The sequence below is a fragment of the Callithrix jacchus genome, chromosome 2 (assembly GCF_049354715.1).
Source record: "Callithrix jacchus isolate 240 chromosome 2, calJac240_pri, whole genome shotgun sequence".
In the NCBI taxonomy this organism is placed as follows: domain Eukaryota; kingdom Metazoa; phylum Chordata; class Mammalia; order Primates; family Cebidae; genus Callithrix; species Callithrix jacchus.
The window spans coordinates 50,638,753-50,664,320 of record NC_133503.1 but is presented as its reverse complement, the minus strand read 5'-3'; the positions used below and the strand labels follow the sequence as shown (position 1 = coordinate 50,664,320).

At 45.3% G+C, this 25,568-nt stretch overlaps 1 non-coding gene and 1 pseudogene across 1 annotated transcript; both read left to right on the top strand.

Annotated features, from left to right (window-relative positions):
- The first annotated feature begins 8,539 nt into the window (after positions 1–8,539).
- LOC118151835 (U6 spliceosomal RNA) lies at positions 8,540–8,642 on the top strand. The gene has a single exon (XR_004740240.1). It is a non-coding gene; the product is annotated as a U6 spliceosomal RNA (small nuclear RNA).
- Positions 8,643–14,437: 5,795 nt separating this feature from the next.
- LOC118151731 (small nucleolar RNA U3) lies at positions 14,438–14,514 on the top strand (annotated as a pseudogene).
- The last annotated feature ends 11,054 nt before the right edge of the window (positions 14,515–25,568 follow it).

Sequence of the window (25,568 nt, the reverse complement as noted above, 5' to 3'; positions counted from 1 at the left end):
CACATTTTTTTGCAAAATGTGCCACAAGGCCAATATCTATTATTCTGAATAGCTAACATTCTCTTGGAAATGGTACATTTATAGTAGACCATAAGCTCTATGCAGGCAGGGAGCATGTCCAGCTGCATCCCAGCACCCAGAGAAGTAAATGGTAGGTGTTTCATAAACGATTGTTGGATAACTGAATGAGTCAAACACTTATTCATTATTTACTAAATCACAGCTTGAGATGGGGGACCTAGCGATCTTTTAGTCTGACTTCTCCCACTTTACAGAAGGAACCAAGGCAAGGTGACTTCTAGCGAGATCATAACTGAGTGAGAATTAAATTCCAGGTCTCCCCTCCCCTAGCCCTGGGTTTACTTTACAATAGCAGAGCTTCCCAAGGTAGAATGCTTACCATATTTTTTTGTGAAGATTATTTCAGCATTAAATAAAACTGAATCCACATGGCAAGCAAATTGTTTCCTTTTAAAGTCTTTCTTTTCAGTCACAGATCAAACTCCTTGTTCTACTCTTTCCACATTCTCACTACTGCACTTGACTAGTGTTTTTTTTAAGACAAGGTCTTGCTCTGTCACCCAGGCTGGAGTGCAGTGCATGGTTCACTGCAGCCTCCAACTCCTGAGCTTAAGGGATTCTCCTACCATAGCCTCCAGAGTCGCTGGGACCACAGGTGCACACCACTATACTTGGCTAATTTTCTTGTTTTTTTGCAGAGACAGGGTCTCACTGTGTGGCCCAGGCTGGTCTTGAACTCCTGGGATCAAGCAATCCTCGTGGCTTGGCCTCCCAAAGTGCTGGAATTAAAGGGGTGAGCCACCGTGCCTGGCCTGCACTTGCACTTGACTAGTCTTAACATAAATAAATAAAGAATAAAGTCTTTTCCAAGGCTTCTGATCATATCAAGAAGGAAGTCTTAGTTTGGAACAAATAAGTTGCTAACACCTTTCTAACACTTGCTAATCTTTCATAGAGCATTCACAACTAATAGCATTAAATAATTTATTTTATTTTATCTTTTTTTTTTTTTTTTTTTTTAGACGGAGTCTCATTTTCCTGCCCAGGTTAGGGTGCAGTGGCATGATCTTGGCTCACTGCAACCTCTGCCTCCTGGGTTCAAGCAATTTTTCTGCCTCAGCCTCCCAAGTAACTGGGATTACAGGTGCCTGCCACAATGGCCAGCTAATGTTTTGTATTTTTAGTAGAGATGGAGTTTCACCATGTCCTTTGGCCAGGCTCGTCTCGAACTTCTGGCCTCAAGTGATCCACCCACCTTAGCCTCCCAAGTGCTAGGATTATAATTATAAGCCACCAAGACTGGCCGTAAGAGCATTAATTTAATTTGATATTGTTATATTGTTCTATGGATATTTTCCAAAGCAAAGAGAATGATATAATTAATCATTCATGTACCATCACCTAGCTTGAATTACTATCAATCTCTATCAGTTTGTTTTACATACCCACCCCCATCACACACTTTTTCCCAGGAGTAATTCAAAACAAATCTCATATATTATTACTCATAAATATTTCAGTATCTATAGCTAACAGATAAGAACTTTCTTTTCAACATAGCCTCACCTCTCTCATCTCATCTAACAAAATTAAAGTAATTCCTTAACTAGCTGTCTGTGGTGGCCCACACCTGTAGTCCTAGCTATGGAAGGCTGAGATGAGAGGATCAATTGAGCCCAAGAGTTTGAAGTCGGCCTGGGCAACATTGCAAGGCCAGGTCTCTAAAAAAATAGGGGAAAAAAGTAATTCCCTAATATCATTCAATATTTAGTCTGTGTTCAAATTTTCGATTTTCTGAAAAACGTCTATTTAAATATAGTTGCTTTGAATCAGGCTGCAAAGAAGCTCATACTATACACTTTATTCCTTTTTTTTTTTTTTCTTTGAGATGGAGTTTTGCTCTGGTCACACAGGCTGGAGTGCAATGATCTTAGCTCACTGAAACCTATGCCTCCCGGGTTGGAGCTATTCTCCTGCCTTAGCCTCCCGAGTAGCTGGGATTACAGGTGCTTGCCACCATGCCTAGCTCATTGTTGTATTTTTTAGTAAAGACGGCATTTCACCATGTTGGTTAGGCTGGTCTCAAACTCCCAACCTCAGGTAATCCACCTGCCTCGGCCTCCCAAAGTGCTAGGATTACAGGCTTGAGCCACCGTGCCCAGCCTATACTTTATTCTTATGGCTCATTTAATCTATTACAGTTCCTCCCTCCACTCCCCACCTTTTGTCATGCCGTTCATTTATTGAAGAAAGCATATTATTTGTTTTGCAAAATTTACCATATTCTGGTTTGACTGATTTAATTCTTGTGTTTTTAGATACATTTCTCTATTCCTTTGTATATCCCATAAACTGGTAATTACACTCAGGTTAATTTCTTTTGCCAGAAGTGCTTCCTAAGTCATGGTGTGCACATTTTATCACATCATACCGTGAACAAGATGTCTCTTTGTCCCACTCTTAGTGAGGTTAAGATTATTGAATTTGGATGTGAGGGCAATCTGGCTATGACATTTGCACCTCACTGACTCTCAGGGTTGATTCGGCTGCTCTGGCTGGCTAGGCGAGTGTCCTCTTCCTTCCCACTGCTTTATGCACGTTCCTCCTGAGTCTGCATTCTAGGTCTAAGAGGAAGACCATCCTGGACAGAGGAAAACCAATCTTCAAACAAGGGCGTATGAATAGCTTTGCTCCCCTGCTAGAACCACCAAACAAGCTCTCAAGATTATTGAATTGGTTCAAGTATTGTCCTGGCCCATTTTTTTCCATGGTTCCTCATCGACCTCTTGTTCTTTAATCATTACTTTGACGCATTAGGGGCTAAAAATGTTGATTTTCAATTTCTAACAATGCTTCCTCAATGTTTTAAGGAAGAACTTCCCCTTGAGAAAGAAAAGTAGCTCAGCTGGGCTCAGTGGCTCAGGCCTGTAATCTCAGCACTTGGCAGGCCAAGGTGGGCAGATCACCTGAGGTCAGGAGTTCAAGACCAGCCTGGCCAACATGGTGAAATCCCATCTTAAAAAAAAAAGAAAAGTAGCTCAGAGCTGTCTAAAGAATGTGAGGTATGCAAAATTTATCAGGCCCAGAGAGACATGAGTATGAGACAGTCTTGACAACCACCCCCTTCCACTGGCTTTTTCCAGGGACAATTGTTTAAAGGCATTTTTTTCTTTCTTTCCTTCAAGGAAGCTTCCAGACTAGTTGATAAATTACCTAAACTGTTACTACAAGTTGCACTATGTGACCTTCACCCATTATCTTCATGTTCCTGGAATTTGTGGTGCAAAAGAACATTGTCTAGCCAATTAATAGCTCATGCTATTTTAATATAAATTTAATTGTATAAAACACTTAATAGTTCCAAAGTTAAAACTATATAACAAAGTAATCAGAGAACTCTAGCTTTTTATCAACAATATTTTCTCTCTCCCTAAGGTAACCATCTCTATTAATTTTTAATTTTACCTTTTTTTTGAGACAGAGTTTCGCTCTTGTTGCCCAGGCTGGAGTGCAATGGTGCGATCTTGGCTCACGGCAACCTCCACCCCACCAGGTTCAAGCAATTCACCTGCCTCAGCTCCCCAAGTAGCTGGGATTACAGGTATGTGTCACCACACCCAGCTAATTTTGTATTTTTAGCAGAGATGGGTTTCTCTATGTTAGGCTGGTCTTGAACTCCTAACCTCTGGTGATCCGCTCACTTTGGCCTCCCAAAGTGCTGAGATTACAGATGTGAGCCACAACACCTGGCTAGTTTTACCTTTTAATTGCTTCTTTTTGGGTATGTGAGCAAATGCATATATTGCACGTTTTTATTTTTCTCTCCCCTGCAGACTATAAATTGCTCTGCACTTTGCTTTTTATGATTTGTTCACTTTTCACTTATATTCATGAAGCTCATTCTATAGCGTTATATAAAAATTCTTCATCCCTTTTTACATTTATTTGAAATTTAATAGCATAATTGTATTATCGCTGTCAATTACTTTCTCTTTATGATAAGTATATCAGCCAGGTTCCTGGCAGAAAACAGATGGCACTTTCAAAACGGGTAATGTAAGAATTTCATCAAGGACTATTTATAAAGATGTGGGCCCTGTGTATATAAATCAGAGGACAGTGTAGTCCTCTAGGGACAGCTGCAGCAAGGTGCCTGAAGGGTAAGGGAGAGTAGGTACAAGAACCAGAGAGAGGGCCAAGGGACAGGAGCTCAGACCTTGGGTTGAAGAAAACAGCCAGTCTGCTGTGATCCCCTAGGCAAGGAGCTGGGGGAAGAAAGACTCTCATTTCACTCTTGTTCCTCCTTGTTCCCAGTCTCCTACTGAGGCTAATCCCAGATGGAAATAGAGGCCACAAGAGCTCATGGGTGTGGTCCATAAGGTCAGCACCTCTGCCCTAGAGCAGATGGGGTAGGACGGAGAGTGGATCTGAGGGGATAACTGGACACACCTGGCAAATTATACTCTTCTTTTAGTGTGGTGATATAAGGTTTTCTTTAAGTTAAATGTGTTTTGGTTTTAAAAATTAAGTTGAGCCAGGTGTGGTGGCACCTGCCTGTAGTCTCAGCTACTTGGGAGGCTGAGGCTAAAGGTTCTCTTGACCCCAGGAGTTCTGGGCTGTAGTGCACCATGCTGATCAGGTGTCTGCACTAAGTTCGGCATCAATATGGTGACCTCCTGGGAGTAGGGGACCACCAGGTTGCCTAAGGTAGAAAGTTCCAGGCCTAAATTCAGTCCAAGATGCACCTGGCCCTCAAATCAGCCATAGCCTGAAGGGGTAAGAGTGATCTCAGAGAAACTGAGACTTCTCTCCAAGGAGCTGGGAGACAGAAAGCTATGTGATTGGGAGATGGGAGAGATAAAAAAGTTGATTCTATTTTTTTTTTAAGATGGGGTTTCACCATTATGGCCAGGCTGGTCTTGAACTCCTGACCTCAGGTTATCCACTCACCTCGGCCTCCTAAAGTGCTAGGATTACAGGCATGAGCCACCACGCCTGGCAAAAAGGTCAGGTCAGAACCGGCCCAGGTTAGAAATGGAGCAGGTCAAAACTCCCATGCTGATCAGTAGTGGGATCTCACCTGTGAATAGCCACTGCATCCCAGCCTGGGCAACACAGTGAGACCCCGTCTCTAAAAAAAAAAAAAAAAAATTTGAAATAAAAGCAAATAATTCTACAGGTGTTATGAGGATACAAGGTGTTATGAGGATATGGCAACAAAGGTGAAAGTGGTACCAGATGACTGAAGTCTCAGAAGTCCTGCTCTGGACTTGTATTACAATTATAAAATTAAAAGTGTAAAATACTCCGTGTATTTTAGACACTGGCCTCCTCTCCCTCTTGCCCCTCTCTCTGGCTGTCCTTCCTGTGGCCCTTTGTGAGGCTCTAAGAAACATTAGGGAAGTGATATTTTTAATTGTAAAGCACAAGAGAGGCACAGAAGAGTCCCTGGATGAAGGAGTTGGCGAAGCTCTGAAATGGGTCCATATGCCCCCAGGGCATCCCATGGCACTGAGCCCCACCCAGACCCACTCCCATGGCTGCCCTCCCACAAGCACAAGATGGCTTTCTTATTCCTTGGCCAGTTGAGCAACTAGCATCTAGTTGAAGCTAGATACTGCCTGTCTTTGGTGCCAGAACTCTGGGCTGGAAACTGCAGAGGATCTTAAGGGGTAGAAAGTTCCAGGCCTGAATTCAGTCCAAGATGCACCTGGCCCTCAAATCAGCCATAGCCTGAAGGGGTAAGAGTGATCTCAGAGAAACTGAGACTTCTCTCCAAGGAGCTGGGAGACAGAAAGCTATGTGATTGGGAGATGGGAGAGATTAAAAAGTTGATTCTATTTTTTTTTTTTAAGATGGAGTTTCACCATGATGGCCAGGCTGGTCTTGAACTCCTGACCTCAGGTGATCCACTCACCTCGGCCTCCCAAAGTGCTAGGATTACAGGTGTGAGCCACCACACCCGGCAAAAAGATGATTCTAAAAGGAGGTATCCCTCCTGCCTCTTCCTTGCCTTCCATCTCTAGGTATTATCTCATTCATGTAAGTGAGTCCTCTCCACTGACCTGGGCACTGAGAAAATGGTAGGGACACAGTGGAAAACAACTAGTCTCTGTCTTCGTGGAACTCCCAGGATAGTGAAGAAGACAGATAAGTAAACAACTATGGTGGCCGGGCGTAGTGGCGCGTGCCTGTAGTCCCAGCTACTCGGGAGTCTGAGGTGGGAGGATCGCTTGATCCCAGGAGTTCTGGGCTGTAGTGCACTATGCCGATCGGGTGTCCACACTAAGTTTGGCATCAATATGGTGACCTCCCAGGAGTGGGGGACCAGCAGGTTGCCTAAGGAGGGGTGAACCGACCCAGGTCAGAGATAGAGCAGGTCAAAACTCTTGTGCTGAACAGCAGTGAGATTGTGCCTGTGAATAGCCACTGCACTCCAGCCTGGGCAACATAGCGAGACCCCATCTCAAAAAAAAAGAAAAGAAAACCAGTTATGATGGAGCCTGTAGAGTGCAATGGTACCTAACCCAGACTTTGAGAGTCAGAGACACTTTCCAAAGTGATGACTAAGCTGAGAACTGAAGGGTGGTAAGAGTGAGACGTTTATGTCCACAGGGGAATTTTTACCAGGTAGAGAGAACAAGTATTTACCACCACAGCTGAGACCCTGGTCTGACAACAATTATAACTGGACCAATTTATGAGAATGCGTTGGAGGTGGAGAGGGTGAAAGGGGCAAGATTTGTAGAGAGATGAGGCTGGAGGGGCCTGCAGGGGCCAGGATATGCAGGGACTTGTAAGCCACCTTAAGCTTGAATGGTATCCTGGAAGGAATGAAATGTTTAGGAAAGACAGTGACATCATCAGATTTGTGTTTAAGAGACTATTCATATTACACTAGAGGCAGCTCTTGAATTTGTCCCCATATTTCTATCTTCACTATCATTCCCTGGACTGCTGCAATAGCAAGTTCTCCCCACTGAGTCACCTAGCATGCTATGCCTCTGAGTGAATCTTTCCTTCTTTGTTGCCTAGACTGGAGTGCAGTGGTGCAATCATAGCTCACCACAGCCTCTAACTCCTGGGTTCAAGTGATCCTCCTCCCTAGGCTAGAATAACAGGCATGTGCCACTATACTTAGCTAATTCTTAAAATTTTTTTTGTAAAGATGATGTATTAGTCTGTTCTCATGCTGCGTAAAGAAATACCTGAGACTGGGTAATTTATTTATTTATTTGAGACAGAGTCTCACTCTGTCGCCAGGCACCAGGCTGGAGTGCAGTGGCACAATTTCGGCTCACTGCAACCTCCACCTCCCAGGTTCAAGCAATTCTCCTGCCTCAGCCTCCTGAGTAGCTGAGACTACAAGCGCACGCCACCATGCCCAGCTAATTTTTGTATTTTTAGTAGAGACGGGGTTTCACCATGTTGGCCAGGATCGTCTTGATCTCTCGCCCTGGTGATCCACCCACCTCAGCCTCCCAAAGTGCTGGGATTACAGACTTGAGCCACCGCACCCAGCCGAGACTGGGTAATTTATAAAGGAAAGAGGTTTAATTGACTTAAGTTCAGCATAGCTGGGGAGGCCTCAGGAAACTTACAGTCATGGCGAGAGGGGAAGCAACCGCATCCCTCTTTACATGGTGGCAGGAAGAAATGCAGGGTGAAACAGGGAAAGCTCCTTATAAAACTATCAGATCTCGAGAGAACTCACTATCATGAGAACAGCAAGGGGGAACTGCCCCCATAATTTAATCACTGCCCACAAGTTCCCTCCCATGACATATGGGATTATAGGAACTACAATTTAGGATGAGATTTGGGTGGAGGCATAGACAAACCATATAAGACAGGGTCTCTCTCTCTCTCTCTCTCTCTCTCTCTCTCTCTCTCTCTCGAGATGGAGTCTTGCTCTGTCACCCAGACTGGAGTGCAATGGCATGATCTCTGCTCATTGCAATTTCCACCTCAGGGTTTTAAGCGATTCTCCTGCCTCAGCCTCCTGAGCAGCTGGAATTACAGGTGTGTGCCACTATGCTCAGCTAATTTTTGTATTTTTAGTAGAGACGGGGTTTCACCATATTGACCAGTCTAGTCTTAAACTCCTGACCTCACATGATTTGCCCATCTCGGCCACCCAAACTGGCTGGGATTAGAGGTATGAGTCACTGCCCCTGGCCAGGGTCTTGCTATGTTGCCCAGGCTGGTCCCAACCTTCTGGTCTCAAGCAGTCCTCCTGCCTTGGTCTCCCAAAGTGATGGGATCATAAGCATGAGCAATATGCCCAGCCTAGGATTTCACATAAATGGTATAATGCAATATATGATCTTCTGTTGTTGCTTTCTTTCACTTAGCATAATGTTTTCAAGATTTAGGTGGGCTACTTTCTATAATGTCTTTTGGTCATTCTTTGTGTCTTTATGAATGTACCTTTTCTCACCAACAAAGCCATATGCCACCCATGGGCACAATTCATGTCTGGATGTGTATATTCCCTAGAAAAGATTGCTCCACATGCTTGCTTCAGCAGCACATATACCAAAATTGGAACGATACAGAGAATATTAGCATGGTCTCTGAGAAAGGATGACACACAAATTCATGAAGGGTTCTGTATTTTTAAAATTTTCACAATCTATGCACCTGACAAAGGGCTAATATCCAGAATCTACAAAGAACTAAAACAAATTTACAAGAAAAAAACAAACAAACCCATTCAAAAATGGGCAAATGATATGAACGGATACTTTTCAAAAGAAGACGTATATGAGGCCAACAACCATATGAAAAAATGCTCATCATCACTGGTCATTAGAGAAATGCAAATCAAAACCACATTGAGATACCATCTCATGCCAATTAGAATGGCAATCATTAAAAAATCCGGAGACAACAGATGCTGAATAGGATGTGGAGAAATAGGAACACTTTTACACTGCTGGTGGGAATGTAAATTAGTTCAACCATTGTGGAAGACAGTGTGGTGATTCCTCAAGGACCGAGAAATAGAAATTCCATTTGACCCAGCAATCCTATTACTGGTTATATACCCAAGGGATTATAAATCATTCTATTATAAAGACACATGCACACGTATGTTCACTGTGGCACTGTTTACAATAGCAAAGAGCTAGAACCAACTCAAATGCTGATCAATGACAGACTGGACAAAGAAATTGTTGCACATATACACTATGGAATACTATGTAGCCATAAAAAACTATGAGTTTGTGTCCTTTGTAGGGACATGGATGAAATTATCATTCTCAGCAAACTGACACAAGAACAGAAAATCAAACTCCACATGTTCTCACTCATAGGAGGGTACTGAACAATGAGAACACATGGACACAGGGAAGGGAGCATCACACATTGAGGTCTGTTGTGGGGTGCTAGGGGTGGGACAGAGGGGGTAGGGAGGTTGGGGAGGGATAACATGGAAAGAAATGCCAGATATAGGTGACGGGAAGATGGAGGCAGCAACCCACATGTCCATGTATGTACCTATGTAACAATCCTGCATGATCTGCACATATACCCCAGAACCTAAAGTACAATTAAAAAAAGAAAAGATTGCTCTGCATGACCTTGCAATAGTTAAAAAACAAGTCAAATTCCTATCACAAGAGTCATTGCTAGCCGCCCCCCCCCCCCGCCCCGTCTCCTGTGATCTATTATACCACCCTGGGTATTGTCTTTATAGCACTTATCACAGATAAAATTGCCTTGTGTGTTTATTTGTGAGCCTATTCTCTGTTGCCTTCTCTCCAGAATGCAAGTGCCACGAAAGCAGGGACCTAGTCTGTATTTGTCACCACTGTAGCCCTTGTGCCTTACACAATGCTTGTATTTGTTTCACAGTGATGTTTCCATTATCAAAAATTCACCATATGAATTTTATATTTCTTTTATCATAATTTTAGAAATCAGCCTTTATAGTTACAAAGATTAGAAAATTTAAGAAATAATGTTACAGTTATTTTCAAGAAATTTACTCCCAAAGTGCTTGGATTACAGGTACCAGCCAGTGCAGCTGTCCTTGCTTTTCTTGATGTTTTCTCTCTCTAGTGGTTTTTGCTTCTCTCACAGTCTTTCTTTGCCTTTCAACCTCTACGCCTATTTTAAAAATGTAAAATGGGCTGAGCATGGTGGCTCGTGCCTGTAATCCCAGCACTTTGGGGGGCAGAGGTGAGGGGGACTGCTTGAGACCATGAGTTCAAGAGCAGCCTAAGCAACATAGTAAGACCCCCCTCCCCCACATCTCTATAAAAGTAAAAAACAATATCTGGGCCTGGTGGTATGCACCTGTAGTCCCAGCTACTCTGGAGGCTGAGGCAGGAGGATCACTTGAGCCTGGGAAGTCAAGGCTGCAGTGAGCCATGATCACGCCACTGCTCTCTAGCCAGGGTGACAGAGTGAGACTGTGTCTCAAAAAGATAAAAATTAAAATAAAAGTATAAAATAACACATGATTATATTTTCGTACAAATTCAAGGCCAGGCACAGTAGCTCACACCTATAATCCCAGCACTTTGGGAGGTTGCAGCAGAAGGATCACTTGAGCCCAGGAGTTCAAGACCAGCCTAGGCAATATAGAGAGACTCTGTCTCTAATTAAAACAAAGAAAAAAAGAAATTCAAGATAGAAGTATGAAGAAATAAATATAAAAGTCCCTCCCCTTCATCTTTTTCACTCCACTGTATCCCTTCCTCCGAGGCTAACATTACTCACAGTGTTTTAGGCATGCATGGCTGACCTTGATCTCTGCTGCTGGCCCTTTCTCTCTCTCTCTCTCTCTCTCTCTCTCTCTCTCTCTCTCTCTCTCTCTCTCTCTCTCTCTCTCTCTCTGTCTCTCTCTGACTCTGTGCATGGGTTCATTGGGTCTCAGTCTCTCTACTTATGTTTCTTCTGTTTCTCTGTGTATCTCTTTCTCTGGATTCTCTCAATGTCCCTATGTCTCTTTCCCTTCTATCTCTGCCTCTGCCTCTTTCTCTCTTTCTTCATCTCTGTCTCATTCTATTTCTGCCTCTCTTATTAGAATACAGTTTTTAAAAGTTAAAAACATGACTCTGATAAAAAAATGAACAAAAACAAATAAAAAATGAGCACATGTTAATGATTTATTTAACCCATTAATGAGGGAATAAGCAGGATAGTAAAGCTGGTTCAAAGAGAATTCAAAAAGAGATTATACAGCTACAGCATTGGAAGACTGCTAGAAAAAGACCACTGGGTAATATACAAAACTGGTTAATGCCGCACAAGGCAATTGCACTGTCACCTCTGGGATTATTTTTTTCTTTTCTTTGTTTTTAAGTGGGCAGAAACCTGCAAGTTAACATGTAACTTCAAAGTCAGAGCCCTAATCAACAGTGAGTAGCAAGCCACACAAAGATACATCCCAAGGTGATCCCTAGATGGACTTGTAGACCATGTTCCAGTCTAACACTGAGAGGACATGCAGTCTCACCCTTTTGTTTTGTTACTAAGTTTCAGGTAAGTTTTCTTCACATTTGTTTCTGTGTCTGTCTTGTCTCTCTGTCTTCTCGCCTCTCTCTCTCTCTCTTTCTCTCTCTCTCTCTCTCTCTCTTTCTCTCTCTCAAGATGGAGTCTCGCTCTTTCGCCCAGGCTGGAGTACAGTGGTGCCGTCTTAGCTCACTGAATAGCTGGGATTCCTCCTGAGTAGCTGGGATTACAGACATATGCCACCATGCCCAATTAATTGTGGTATTTTTAGTAGAGATGGGGTTGCACGATGTTGGCCAGGCTGGTCTGGAACTTCTGACCTCAGGTGATCCACCACCCCCATCACCACCTCACCCTCCCAAAGTGCTAGGATTAGCACAGGCAGGAGCCACTGCACTCGGCCTCTGTCTCTCTCTTGATCAAAGCAGACTCTCAGTGTCGGGTCGCTCCCTTCCACTGTCTGATTATGTCTGTTTTCCTTTGTCTCCTTTCTCTGTCTTGGTTTAACAAACTTATTTAAATCACCTTCCCTTAGGGCTTGATCAGGAGCCAGGACCTGCACCAGGAGCTACAGGGAGAAGACAGAGCTGAATCCAACATGCTCTTGACACTGTGTTTCTTTGCAGAATTGAAAGGAAATCAAATGGAAGTTCTGAGTGCTTGGAGGAGAGGAACTGAGGGTGTGGGGACGTGGCAGGGAAAGGGAGGGAGGGCCAGCAAGCTGCAGTGGGCTGGAGTGAGCTCCTAGCTTCGGCTGGCTGGGCGGAGATGATTTCACACCACAAAAATGTCTGAATCAGGAGAATAACCTAACTTGGGATGGCGTTGGGAAGTGAGCCGTTCAGTAGGGGGTGGGGGAGCTGGAGCGCTCAGCGCTGGGCCAGATAGGGTGGTTGGCTATGATTTGTTCTGACCCTTGTATCTCCCTCATTGTTCTGGGATCTTAGGAAAGAAACAATCCTCCCAAGCTGCAAGTGAAAGGGCAGAATGCAGCCTCTAGAGAGTTAGCAAGACAGACTTAGGGTTGCAACCCTGAAGAATCATGAAGTCTCTGCCAGCAAACTCAAGGATCTGAGTGAGGAATTCAAGGGAGTAAGAGAAGCAGGAGATAGAGGAGGAAAACACTGAATTCCTTGTTTACAATTAATATAGCAAAACAACAGCTACCTCTGAGGGCTTCTCAGGAGGATCTGGACCCTATCATCTCGGTTCTCATCGCCTGCTATCTGAAAACTATGACTTAACCCAATAGCTTCATTTTACAAATGAGCAAACTGGCTGGGCATAGTGACTCACACCTGTAATCCAAGCACTTTGGGAGGCCAGGACAGGTGGATCGCAGGTGGATCACTTGAGGTCAGGAGTTCGAGACCAGTCTGGCCAACATCTTGAAATTCTGTCTCTACTATAAGTACAAAATTTAGCCAGCTGGGCATGGTGGCAGGTGCCTGAAATCCCAGCTACCTGGGAAGCTGAGACAGGAGAATCGCTTGAACCTGGGAGGCAGATGTTGGAGTGAGTCGAGATCACACCATTGCACTCCAGCCTGGGTAACAGAATGAGACTCCATCTCAAGAAGACAAAAACAAAAACAAACAAATAAAAAATGAGCAAAGTAAGGTCCAGAGCAGGAAAATGATTTGCCCACAAAATTTAATGATTGGGTGAGGAACCCAGGTCTCGCGAATCCTTGTCCAGTGCTTATTTTACTTTATTTATTTAGTTTTGAGACAGGGTCTCACTTTGTCACCCAGACCGGAGTACAGTGGCATGATCTCAGCTCACTGCAACCTCTATCTCCCGGTTTCAAGTGATTCTCATGCCTCAGCCTCCCAAGTAGCTGGGATTACAGGCATGCACCACGACACCCGGCTGATTTTGTATTTTTAGTAGAGATGGGGTTTTACCATGTTGGCCAGGCTGGTATTGAACTCCTGACCTCAGGTGATCCCTCTGCCTTGGTTGGGATTACAGGCATAAGCTACCACACCTGGCCTTTTTTCTTCTTCTTCTTTCAAATAGGGTTTCATTTGTTGCCCAGGCTGGAGTGCAGTGGCAGGATCACAGCTCACTGCAGCCTTGACCTCCATGGGCTCAGATGATCCTGCCACCTCATCCTCCCGACTAGCTGTGATCTCAGGTGCATGCTACCACACCCAGCTAATTTTTGCTTTTTTTTGTAGAGCCAGGTCTCCCTATGTTACCCAGGCAGGTCTTGAACTCCTGGGCTCAAGTGATTTGCCTGGCTTGGCCTCCCAAATTGCTGGGATTGCAGGTGTAAACCACAGCAGCAGGCCTCTGGTTTTTCCTTTCAGGGAGACGCCAGGCTAATAGATGGAGCCCCTTGCTCCTGTTTCTGGGTGGACATAGGAACTATCAGCTGGCTGCCTGCTCAGAGTGACCAGACTGCAAGCTTCCAGCAAGCAGGTTCGAGTCTTCCGTGGTTCCTGCTTGGATCTTGGAACCCTTCCCCTCCCACAGTGCCCTGGAGAGCTTGTGATGCTCTGGGTCTTTGGATAGATCAACCCCTCTCTCCAGGTCTCATTTTTCTTCACCTGGAGAGCCAGTGGGCTGAAAATAAATCAGTGCATTTCAAGCTTTTTTTTCTTTTTAAATTACTGAAACCACTTTTGGAAATCAAATCTTTTTTTTTGAGACGGAGTTTCGCTCTTGTTACCCAGGCTGGAGTGCAATGGTGTGATCTCGGCTCACTGCAACGTCTGCCTCCTGGGTTCAGGCAATTCTCCTGCCTCAGCCTCCTGAGTAGCTGGGATTACAGGCGCACACCACCGTGCCCAGCTAATTTTTTGTATTTCTAGTAGAGACGGGGTTTCACCAAGTTGACCAGGATGGTCTCGATCTCTTGACCTCGTGATCCACTTGCCTCAGCCTCCCAAAGTGCTGGGGTTATAGGCGTGAGCCACCGTGCCTGGCGGAAATCAAATCTTACAAGACTATACTTTCAGGGATTATTTCTATAGTTCATAACTGGAGAAGTTTCTCTGAAACATAAATTAAAATTTCATATAAAATTAAAAAATAAAAACAAAGTACAAATACAAAGAAAAAAGAAATAAAATTTTAGACAAAAGCCCGATACTTCGAACAGACAAAAACAGTTCTGCTCTGGTTGAAGCAGCAATGGACGAGGGCTGTGGAGATCCGCCTCCTTGGCCTTCCCTATGTCCCTTGACTACTGCATGGAACTCCCAGAGCTCCACAGAATGCAGTCAGAAACTGACATGGGAAATCTCAAAAAATCATGACAAGAAGCTCCCATGAGGAAAGGTACAGGAGCCAGGAGTGGGGAGAGATGACATGAAGCTGCGGTGCTGGATCAGCCTCAGATGACAGTGAGGCCTGCCTTATCTCAGGGGAAGGGATGGGGCTGAGCTGCTTAGTCCAGATCACCCTTCCTTGTCAGCTATCTGCCCCAGCCCAGAGACCTGAGAGGACAGACCCTACAGGCTGCTTCTCAGGTTGGCTGAGTCATGCAGCATAGGCTGCCACGTCTCTGGGCTGGCGGGGCTGGTGGGGCTGTCGTTATTCCTGGCTTCACAGCAGCTAAACTGAAGAGAGGTTTGGTTTGTGGGCCACGTCAGGGAACGTGTAAGAGCTGCCACGTTGTCAGGGTTGGGTTATTGGGCTTTTTCACTCCTTCAGAGAAGATTTCCAGGCATGTGGGGTTTCAGAAGAAAATTGATGCCTGCATGTGAGTGTTCCCTGGACCTGGACCAGCAACAGCAATATTATAGACCTGGGGATTGGGGCAGACTGAGCCAATCTGCTGCCGAGCTAACCCTCCCCAGAGCAGCAGGGAGCCCTGCAGCCTCAAAGTCATGGATACAGAGCCCTGGAAAAAGGCTGAAGGGCTAGAAAACCAATAATGCAAATCTTTAACCTTTTGAGAGTGCTCATCCACATCAACAGCAGAAGGTGTTTTCTCAGTGTGTTTTAATAAAAAGACCAATAGGTCAGCTGGCATGATGGCTCGTGCCTGTAATCCCGGCACAGTGGGAGGCCGAGGTGGGTGAATCAACTGAGGTCAGGAGTTCGAGATTAGCCTGACCAATATGGCGAAACCTGTCTTTACTAAAAACACAAAAATTAGCCAGGCACTCACTACAGGTGGCATGCACCTCTAGTCCCAGCTACTTGGGAGGCTGAGACAGGAGGATTGCTTGAACCTGGGAGGCGGAGGTTGCAGTAAGCCGAGATGGCACCACTGCACTCCAGCCCAGGTGAGAGAGGGAGACTCCGTCTTTAAAAAAAAATGAAAATTAAAAAGAAGCAATAGGTCAAAGAGTTAGTTAGCTTGGGTCAAGCCCCAGCTCTGCTATTTATTGGCTGGGAGACCCAGGCCAGTTCACTTTACCTTTCTGAACCTCAGTTTCTTCTTCAAACGAGGGTGTTGGAGCAAATAAAAACATTTCCCAAAGAGTTTGTTAGAAAACAAAGTTCTGTGGAATGCATTAAGAAATTCATGAAAACAAAGACTCTGATAGCTTTAATAGAGTTCAACAGGTCTTCCTGCTGACATTTTCAGAGCTTTAAGATTTCAATGCGTCTCAGGAATATCCAGGAGGAAGGTAGTGAGTGCTGCATTTCACAAACGCACTTGAATCCACGGTCCCGCTATCTTTCTGGAATGTGTTACAGGACTAATATTTTGTGAAACAGACTTTGGAAAGTGTTGAGTTAGATAATCTACTTATAAGATAGCTGACATTTATGAAGTGCTTCAGACATGCAATAGTGAACCAAATGCATTACAGATATGATCTCATTTAATCCTCACAAACCCTCACGAGAACTTTACACTGGAGGAGGCTGAGGGTAGAGGTTAATAACATGCCTCAAGTCTTCTAGAGTTAAATAACTTTGGCCCAGGACCCTAACCCAGAAATCTGACTCAAAAAATAGGACTCCTAAGCATCCTCTTACATTTACTGACTTCTTAAAATCTATGTTCACTTGAATCTTACACTGACTTTGTACCCAGGAGGGTGAAATATTTTAATCATGCCTATTTTACAGATAAGAACACTGAGGTTTGGAAAGGAAAAGTGAGCTGCTTAAGGTCAGAATATAAGCAGGGCCTCAGGGCACAGGTCCTACTAAGGGAAGAACCCAAATCAGAACTTAAATGAGTGCTTCTTTCTTCTTAGGTGATGCTAGGGTTTGAGCATGTACCCCTAAATGCATGTGTTGAAAACTGAATCCTCAATGCAACAGTGTCGGGAGATGGGGCCTGTTGGGAGATGTTTAGATCCTGAGGGCTCTGCCCTAACGTGCTGATTAACATCAATTAGGGTTTGAGGCTCCGGGTTCTATCTCCTGCTCTCTTTCTAGCCCTCTCTTTGCCTTTCCACCTTGACATGATACAGCATGAAGACCTTTGCCAGATGCTAGCCCCTCAGGCTTGGACTTCCCAGCTCCAGAATCATGAGCCAATAAATTTATGTTTATTATAAATCATCCAGTTCCAGGTATTCTGTTATAACAACACAAAACAGACTAAGACCAGTAGGTTTGTGTCAACATGAAAAGGTACAGCCAACACATTGTTAACATTTGTCACCTCAGTGGACAAATGCCTTAATCCTCAGAATCTATAAATAGGTTATCTTACATGGCAAAGGGGGCTTTGCAGATTAATTTAAGGATTTCAAGGTGGGAAGATTATCTTAGGTTATTTGGGTGGGCCCAGTGTAATCACAAGGGAGCCTCTGTGAGAATGAGTGCCCTGGCAAACACTCACTGGGACCCTTGTGGGGGGCAGTGGGTGCAGGGGAAAGAGTCTTGACTGAGTGTTAAGTGTTTGAGAGCTTTCATTTCAGCTCCCCCATAGGCCAACTGTGTGACCTTGGGTAAATCTCTCTGTCTTCCCAATCCCAAAATGGGTTTAGTGAATCCTGACTTTTCTACTTTGTAGACTAAATGTGCCACTCCATAAGATTAGGGTGATAAAAGTCCTCTGTGGGCTGGGCACGGTGGCTCACGCCTGTAACCCCAGCACTTTGGGAGGCCTAGATTACTAGGTCAGGAGTTCAAGACCTGCCTGGCGAACATGGTGAAACCCTGTCTCTACTAAAAAATACAAAAAATTAGCTGGGCAAGGTGGCACACGCCTATAATCCTTAGCTACCCAGGAGCCTGAGGCAGGAGAATTGCTTGAATGCAGGAGGCAGAGGATGCAGTGAGCTGAGATCACACCCTTGCACTCCAGCCTGAGTGAGACTCCATCTCAAAGAAAGAAAAAAGTCCTTTGTGAGCTGCAAAGAGCTAAAGGAGAAACCTTCAACTGCTCAGTGAGTGTGTTGCAAGTGGTGAGTGCTGAGGTTAAATTTCATCTTCCTCTGTTTGGCCTTGGCCTGGTTGGTGGATGCTCTGCTTCAGGCACCCAGGGCCAGATGACAATGGGTTCTTTGTGCCCATTGTCAGACAATGGGAAGGCCTGCCTGGGGAAAGATACAGTAGCAAGGCAACAGGCTGAGTCAGCCTCCAATGTGCTTGAACCTTCTTAGCTTGGCAGCCTTGACGGTCAGCCAGCCTCACAAAGGGTACATTTGAGAGTTCTGATACATAATCCTCATCTCAAAGGGGTCAGCCTGCCCAGTCTCTGCCTCCAGAGATTTGGATCAGGCCAGAGCTGGCTTCAGCCTGGGAGACAAAGGCCCCAGGCCTAGCTGTCCACACTGTAACCTTGGGCTCTTTGAACCTTAATTTTCCCAGCCACACAGAAAATATGGGAATGGATAGGACCAAAGGGCCCTATCAGCTCTAAGCTTTGAAAGAATAGGAGAGATCCAATCTGAACTTGAATAATTGGGTTTGGATTTGGGGCCAGTGGGGGAAGGGAGGCAGCCCTGGCCAGCAGGCAGAATAGGCAGTGGCGTGCATGGGGAAGCCATGGAGAGAGGGGTCTGGAGTGGAACTACTTGTGTGCATTCCTGACTTCTCCACTGTGGGATCTCAACCAAGTGATTTAGTTCTCTGAACTTTTCTTTACTCATCTTTAAAATGGGAATGGTAATTGTACCCACCTATGATAGGCAAAATAGTGGCCCCTCCAAAGACAGACATGCCTTAATCCTCAGAGCCTATAAATAGGTTATCTTACATGGCAAAGGGGGCTTTGCAGATTAATTTAAGGATTTCAAGGTGGGAAGATTATCTTAGGTTATTTGGGTGGGCCCAGTGTAATCACAAGGGTTCTCAAAAGATGAAGACCAAAGGGTCTAAGTCAGGAGATGTCAAGGCAGAAGCAGAGTTGGAGTGATGTGCTTAGAAGACACAGTGAGGGTTCACAAGCCAAGGAATGCAGGTGCCCTCTAGAAGCTGAAAACAGGTAAGAAAACAGATTCTTCCCTCAAGCCTCTAGAAGGAAGGCAGCCCAATGACACCTTGATTTTAGGACTTCTGACTTTCAGAACTATAAGATAATATGTGTTTTTAAGTCACCAAGTTTGTGGTAATTTACTATAGCAATGATAGAAAACAAATATTCTGCCTAAGTGTTGTGTTAAATGAGATAATGGACATAAAGTGTTTTGCCCTATGTCTGCTCTGTATTATAGATGTGTGTGTGTGTGTGTGTGTGTGTACTTTATTTTTCTGAGACAGAGTCTCTCTCTGTTGCCCAGGCTGGAGTGCGGTGGTGGGATCTCGGCTCACTACAACCTCTGCCTCCCGGGTTTAAGTGATTCTCCTGACTCATCCTCCCGAGTAGCTGGGATTAGAGGCATGCTACACAATGCCCGGCTAATTTTGTATTTTTAGTAGAGACGGGGTTTCTCCATGTTGGTCAGGCTGGTCTTGAACTCCTGACCTCAGGTGATCTGCCTGCCTCAGCCTCCCAAAGTTCTGGGATTATAGGTGTGAGCCACTGCGCCCAGCCTGCTTTGTAATATTGAATATGGTTGTCTCTCTTCTCAGTTTAGTAACAATTGCTCCAATGAAACCTGGCTCCCCATGGGCCCTCAAGTTCTCATATGTAAGTTTTGTTGAGTTTTTTTAATCTGAAAGGCCCACTCAGGAGTTCTGACCTGGAGATCTGAACTGCTGAGATTCTGACGCTGTTTTTAATGCATGGCCTTAGGAGATGTTTCTTGGCCCTTCTTTTATTTATTTAATTTTATGCTTGGTTGCTTTCCTCCTTCCCAGAAGCCAAATCCACAGAGCCTTTCTGATCTATTTCCAGGGTTCAGACCTCTTGCTCCCTGTCCAGGTATTCCTGTCCCTGTGTAGGAACAGTTTACCCGGCCCCAGTCCAGCTCCCAGAGATGGTTCATCAGGTGGTCCAGAAGCTGGTCTCAGAGCTAGTGACAGAATCTCTGGAGTCACTGAACAGAAAGACAAACAGGTATTTGGTATGGTTAAGAATCCGGTTTTTATGGTCGGGCACAGTGGCTCACGCCTGTAATCCTAGCACTTTGGGAGGCCAAGATGGGTGGATCACCTGAGGTCAGGAGTTCAAGACCAGCCTAGCCATCATGGTAAAACCCCATCTTTTTTTAAAAAAAATTTTAAAAAAAGAAAAAAAATCTGGTTTTTAGGGCCAGGCGCCATGGCTCATGCCTGTAATACCAGCACTTTGGGAAGCCAAGGCTTCTGAAATCAGAAGTTCAAGACCAGCCTGACCAACATGGTGAAACATCTCTATTAACAATACAAAAAAATTAGCTGAGTGTGGTGGCGCATGCCTGTAATCCCACTGCTCAGGAGGCTGAGGCAGAAGAATCACTTGAACCTGAGAGGGAGAGGTTGCGGTCAACCGAGATCACGCAGCCTGGGCAACAAGAGCAAAACTCTGTCTCAAAAAAAAAAAAAAAAAAAGTCTGGTTTTTAGCCAGGGGTCGGGAGACCTGGTTTTGGGTCCCAGCTTCCCTGAATGATAGAGGCCTCAGTTTCCCCACTATACCTACACTATAGGTTCTAATCCCTACCCTAACTCTTTCACAGGACTGCTGTGGCATTCACTGAGATAGTGAACAAGAAAGTATGTTGGAATGGCTAAAAGGGTGTAAAAAGGATAGGAGGGAACAAGAGGAAGATGGAGGAGAAAAGGACAAGGAAGAGCAGGAGGAGAAGGGAAATTTCCCCCATAGGTAATTCTAGCCACACTTTGAGTTACTTGAAAAAGCCAAGTTCTCCTCACATCAGGGTCTGGGTGCTTGTTGCTCTCCCCTCTCCTGGAGTACTTTTCTCCCAGCCCTTCTCACTGACTCATTCTTCAACTTCTCATCTTGCCTCCTCCAAGAGGTCTATGCTAATGCCCCTATCTAAAGTCATCCTGCACTGCTTTCTCATTTAATCCTCCTTATTTCTTCCACAGAACTGATCTCAACCTGAAATGGGCTCACAGCCTGCCTCCACCTATCGGAATGTAAAGTGCACGAGGGCAGAGCCTTGTCTGTCCTATTTATTGCTATATCCCTACTGCCTGATGCAACGCACAATAAAGATTGAATGATCAGGCCAGGCGCGGTGGCTCATGCCTGTAATCCCAGCACTTTGGGAGGCCGAGGTGGGCGGATCACGAGGTCAAGAGATCGAGATCATCCTGGCCAACATGGTGAAACCCTGTCTCTACTAAAAACGCAAAAATTAGCCGGGCGTGGTGGCACACACCTGTGGCCCCGGCTACTCCGGAGGCTGAGGCGGAAGAATCCCCTGAACCCAGGAGGCGGAGGTTGCAGTGAGCCGAGATTGCGCCACTGCACTCCAGCCTGGGATAGAGCAAGACTCTGTCTCAAAAAAAAAAAAAAGATTGAATGCTCAAATGAGGTAGCTGATGTATTGGGGTGTAGGGATCCTGGATGGCAGGCATATGTAGACATTCCCCAGGTAGTCCCTTGAGTTCTAAGGCTGTGGCTGGGGTGCTAGGTCTGGAGGACAGGATCAGGGTAAAGTGGGAATTGCCTAGAAGAGCACAGCTGGAGAGAGGCTGGACAGGGCAGTGGGCAGGCAGCAGGGACCCCAATATACTGACTCTGCTTTACAAGATGAAAAGCTGATTCAGCCTAATATTGGATCAGCAACATACTTGACTCAGGAGAGGGCCGTGTGGTCTGAAGTCTAGGTATATCAGAGCTGAGGAGGAACTGAGGGGGAAGTAGCGTGCAGTAGTCAAGCACTTGGGCTCTGGTGACCATTTAACCTGATATGAATCTCCAATTTACCATAAGCTTATGCATCCTTGGTGTGTAATCTTGGGCAAATTGTTACTATGAACTTCATTTTCCACATTTATAAAATGGGAATAATAATAGTTCCAGATTTATAAGGGTTAAATCAGACAATATATGCAAAGAGCTTAGCTGGTGCTTGGCACATAGTAGGTGTTTAATAAATGCTGGTTCTTATTATTACTATTCTGCTGTCCAACCTATTTTATAAATGAAAGGTGTAGAGTCAGGCATGGTAGCTCGTGCTTGTAATCCTAGCATATTGGGAGGCCAAGGCAGGATTGCTTGAGAACAGGAGTTCAAGGCCAGCCTGGGCAACCTAAGAAGACCTTGTCTCTATTAACACAATTAAAGAGAAATAAAGAAAAGGTGTAGCTCAGAGAGGGGCAGGAATGAGCCCAAAGTCACTCAGTGACTCAATAACAGAGAGGGGACTCACACCCAGTTCTATCACACCTGGCTGGGTTGTACTTCTCTCCCTTCCTATAAAGCCCTTGGCTGGTAACAGGAGGACCAGCTTAGTCCTAGTGGTCTTCCTTTCTAGGTCAGAGTCATCCTTGCTTCAGAGGCTCCTGCTGCTCCAGTATGCTGCTTTCTTTTTTTTTCTTTTTGAGACAGAGTTTCATTCTTGTTGCCCAGGCTGGAGTGCAATGGTGTGATCTTGGCTCACTGTAACCTTTGCCTCCTGGGTTCATGCAATTCTCCTGTCTCAGCCTCCCAAGTAGGAGGGATTACAGGCATGAGCCCCCATGCCTGGCTAATTTTGTATTTTTAGTAGAGACAGGGTTTCACTATGTTGGTCAGGCTGGTCTCGAACTCCTGACCTCAGGTGATCCACCTGCATCGGCCTCCCAAAGTGCTGGGATTACAGGCATGAGCCACTGCGCCCAGCTGTATGCTCCTATCCCTAGATATCAAATGTACCAAGTCTTCCTTCTGGGAGTGATCCTGGCTCAGGGTGTCCCCTCAGAGGACACCCTCCTGGGAGTGGCCCTCAGGAGGGCTTCAGCCCAGCCCCAACCAGATTTCCAATACCTGAACCAAAAGCCACATGGGAACCCCAGCCAAAAACTGGGAAGAGTTCTGCTGGATCATCCTCATCGAAATAGCCATCATAGTTTATGAATAAAAACATGAAGCTTTGGCTAATTTTAGTCCCCATGATGCCTGGGAGCTATAGTAACCAATCCTATAAAAATATACATCTGCCCAGATGGCAAAACAGGTATCTGGAGAGTCCACCAGCACTCTGTATCCAGCAGCCAAAAGCTCTTGGCTTTTGAACCAGGGCAAGAGGCCTTGGGGATCATTATTATTATTATGATTATTATTTTGTTATTATTAGAGACAGTATCTTGCTCTGTCACGCAGGCTAGTCTCAGGCAGCAATCATCCTGCCTCAGCCTCGAAGTAGCTGGGACTCCAGGAACATACCACTGTGCCTGGCTCTTGGAGGTCATCTGGAGCAGATTCCTTCTTGGATGTTTGTGGATTTTTCTGCAGAGAAAGTTCATGGCTTCCTTAAGGTTCTCAAAAGGAACAAACACTCAAACTTTTATATTTCATTTAGTGGTCTGAGGGTCTCTTGGATGTGGGGCACTGTTCAAGGCTAGAACTCTAGTAAAAGATAACCCCTCTTTTTTCAGATGGGCAAGTGGAAGTTCATTCATTTATTGAATGAAACACTGTGAGCCAGCTTTGTGCGGGACACTGCTCAACATGCTTGGCACAAAGCAGTGAACAAGACACGTGAAGTCCTTGCTCTCACTGAGCTTCTGTCTGGTGGGGGGAACAAATGGTTTCTGAGAATGACAGGTGATGAGGAGGAAATAAAACAGTGTAAGGTGTTGAACTGTGCCTGTGAGAGAGGCAAGTAGACTGTCTGAGTAACCAGGGAGGGCCTCTCTGAGGAGGTGACATTAGAATAGGCACAGGAAAATCAGGTAGAAGAGTGTCTCCAGCAGAGGTAAAAGCAAGTGCAAAGATCCTGGGGTGTGACCGGGCGTGGAGGCTCATGTCTGTAATCCCAACACTTTGGCAGGCCAAGGCGGGTGGATCACTTGCGGTCAGGAGTTCAAGACCAGTCTGGCCAACATGGTGAAACCCTGTCTCTACTAAAAATAAAAAATTATCCTGGTGTGGTGGTGCATGCCCGTAATCCCAGCTACTCGAGAGGCTGAGGCTGGAGAATCACTTGAACCCAGAAGGTGGAGGTTGCAGTGAGCTGAGATGGTGCCACTGCACTCTGGCCTGGGCCACACAGTGAGACTGTCTCAAAAACAACAAACAAACAAACAAACAAACAAAAAGATGCTGGAGTGGGAGAAGCTCTGGGGTAGCTGAGGGACTGGCAGGAAGTTGGTGTAGCTGGAGCAGCTTGGGCACAGAGGACAGTGGTAAGAGGAGAGAATAGCAAGGGAGACAGGGCCCACAGTGGATGGAAGTGTATCATGAGTATTCTCTGCCTTCTCCTGTTCCCTGGTATTTAAACCCAAGCCATGCTTCAAGATCCACCTCTTTCAATCTGAAGCCCTGGGATAAGCCGAAGAGTCTGTGCCAGTCATGTAAGTGGGTGTATGTGTAAGGCACAACCTTTCAGCAAGATCCAAAGCTCCTTGAGTAGTGAGTTATCTAGATTGATTGATTGTTCACGGTCATTACAGATTGAATTCTTTGTTCTACCCTTTCCCCCTTCTCAGTTCTGCACTTAACTAATCTAAAAGACCAGGTGCAGTGGCTCACATCTGTAATCCTAGCACTTTGGGAGGCCGAGGTGGGTGGATCACCAGAGGTCAGGAGTTCAAGACCAGCCTGGCCAACATGGTGAAACCCCATCTTTATATATATATAAAACTAATCTAAGAAAATAAAAAATTTTAAAGCAATTTAAGAAACCACAAAGCTAAGCTGGGAGTGGTGGCTCACACCTGTAATCGTAGCACTTTGGGAGGCCAAGGCATGCAGATTGCCTGAGCTCCGCAGTTCGAGACCAGCCTGGGCAACATCGTGAAATCCTATTTCTATTAAAATACAAAAAATTAGCTGGGTGTGGTGGCGTGTGCACCTGTAATCCCAGGTACTCTGGAAACTGAGGCACTAGAATAGCTTGAACCCGGGAGGTGGAGGTTGTAGTGAGCCGAGATCATGCCACTCCACTCCAGCCTGGGCCAGAGTGATACTCTGTCTCAAACAAAACAAAACAAAACAAAACCCAGAAACCACAAAACTTTTTGAGGAAAAGGACCAGCTATTAATTCCTATACCCTGAGTGTTAGGCACTAAATAAATAGTCAGCCAAGACTTGTTACACTGAGCAGTTCATATACAACAGGAGTGACCCAAGTTGAAACGTAGAATCAGCCCGCTCATACTTTTTGCCAGGTGATCATAGGCAAGTTACATAGCCTCTATGTTTCCTTATTATTAAAATGGTCATAATTACAATGTCTAAGATAAGGGGTTGCTATGGAGATTAAGTCCTCAGGAAACCTTGGCTGTTGTTACTACTATGATTAAATGATTATCATTAATATCGTCAATTACCTTATCTGTTCAATATTGGTGGCACAGTTCCGCCAGCTAGATGTCTAATCCCTTATGTGTCTATCAGTGGTACAAGTGGAGTTTGAGTGGGATTTTTTTTTTTTTGAGACAGAGTCTAGCATCGTCACCTGGGCTGGAGTGCAGTGGCGCGGTCTTGGCTCACTGCAACCTCTGCCTCCTGGGTTCAAGCGATTCTCCTGCCTCAGCCTCCCAAGTAGCTGGGATTACAGGCACCTGCCACCACGCCCAGCTCATTTTTTTGTATTTTTAGTAGAGACCAGGTTTCACCATGTTGGCCAGGCTGGTCTCGAACTCCTGACCTTGTGATTCGCCCGCCTCGGCCACTCA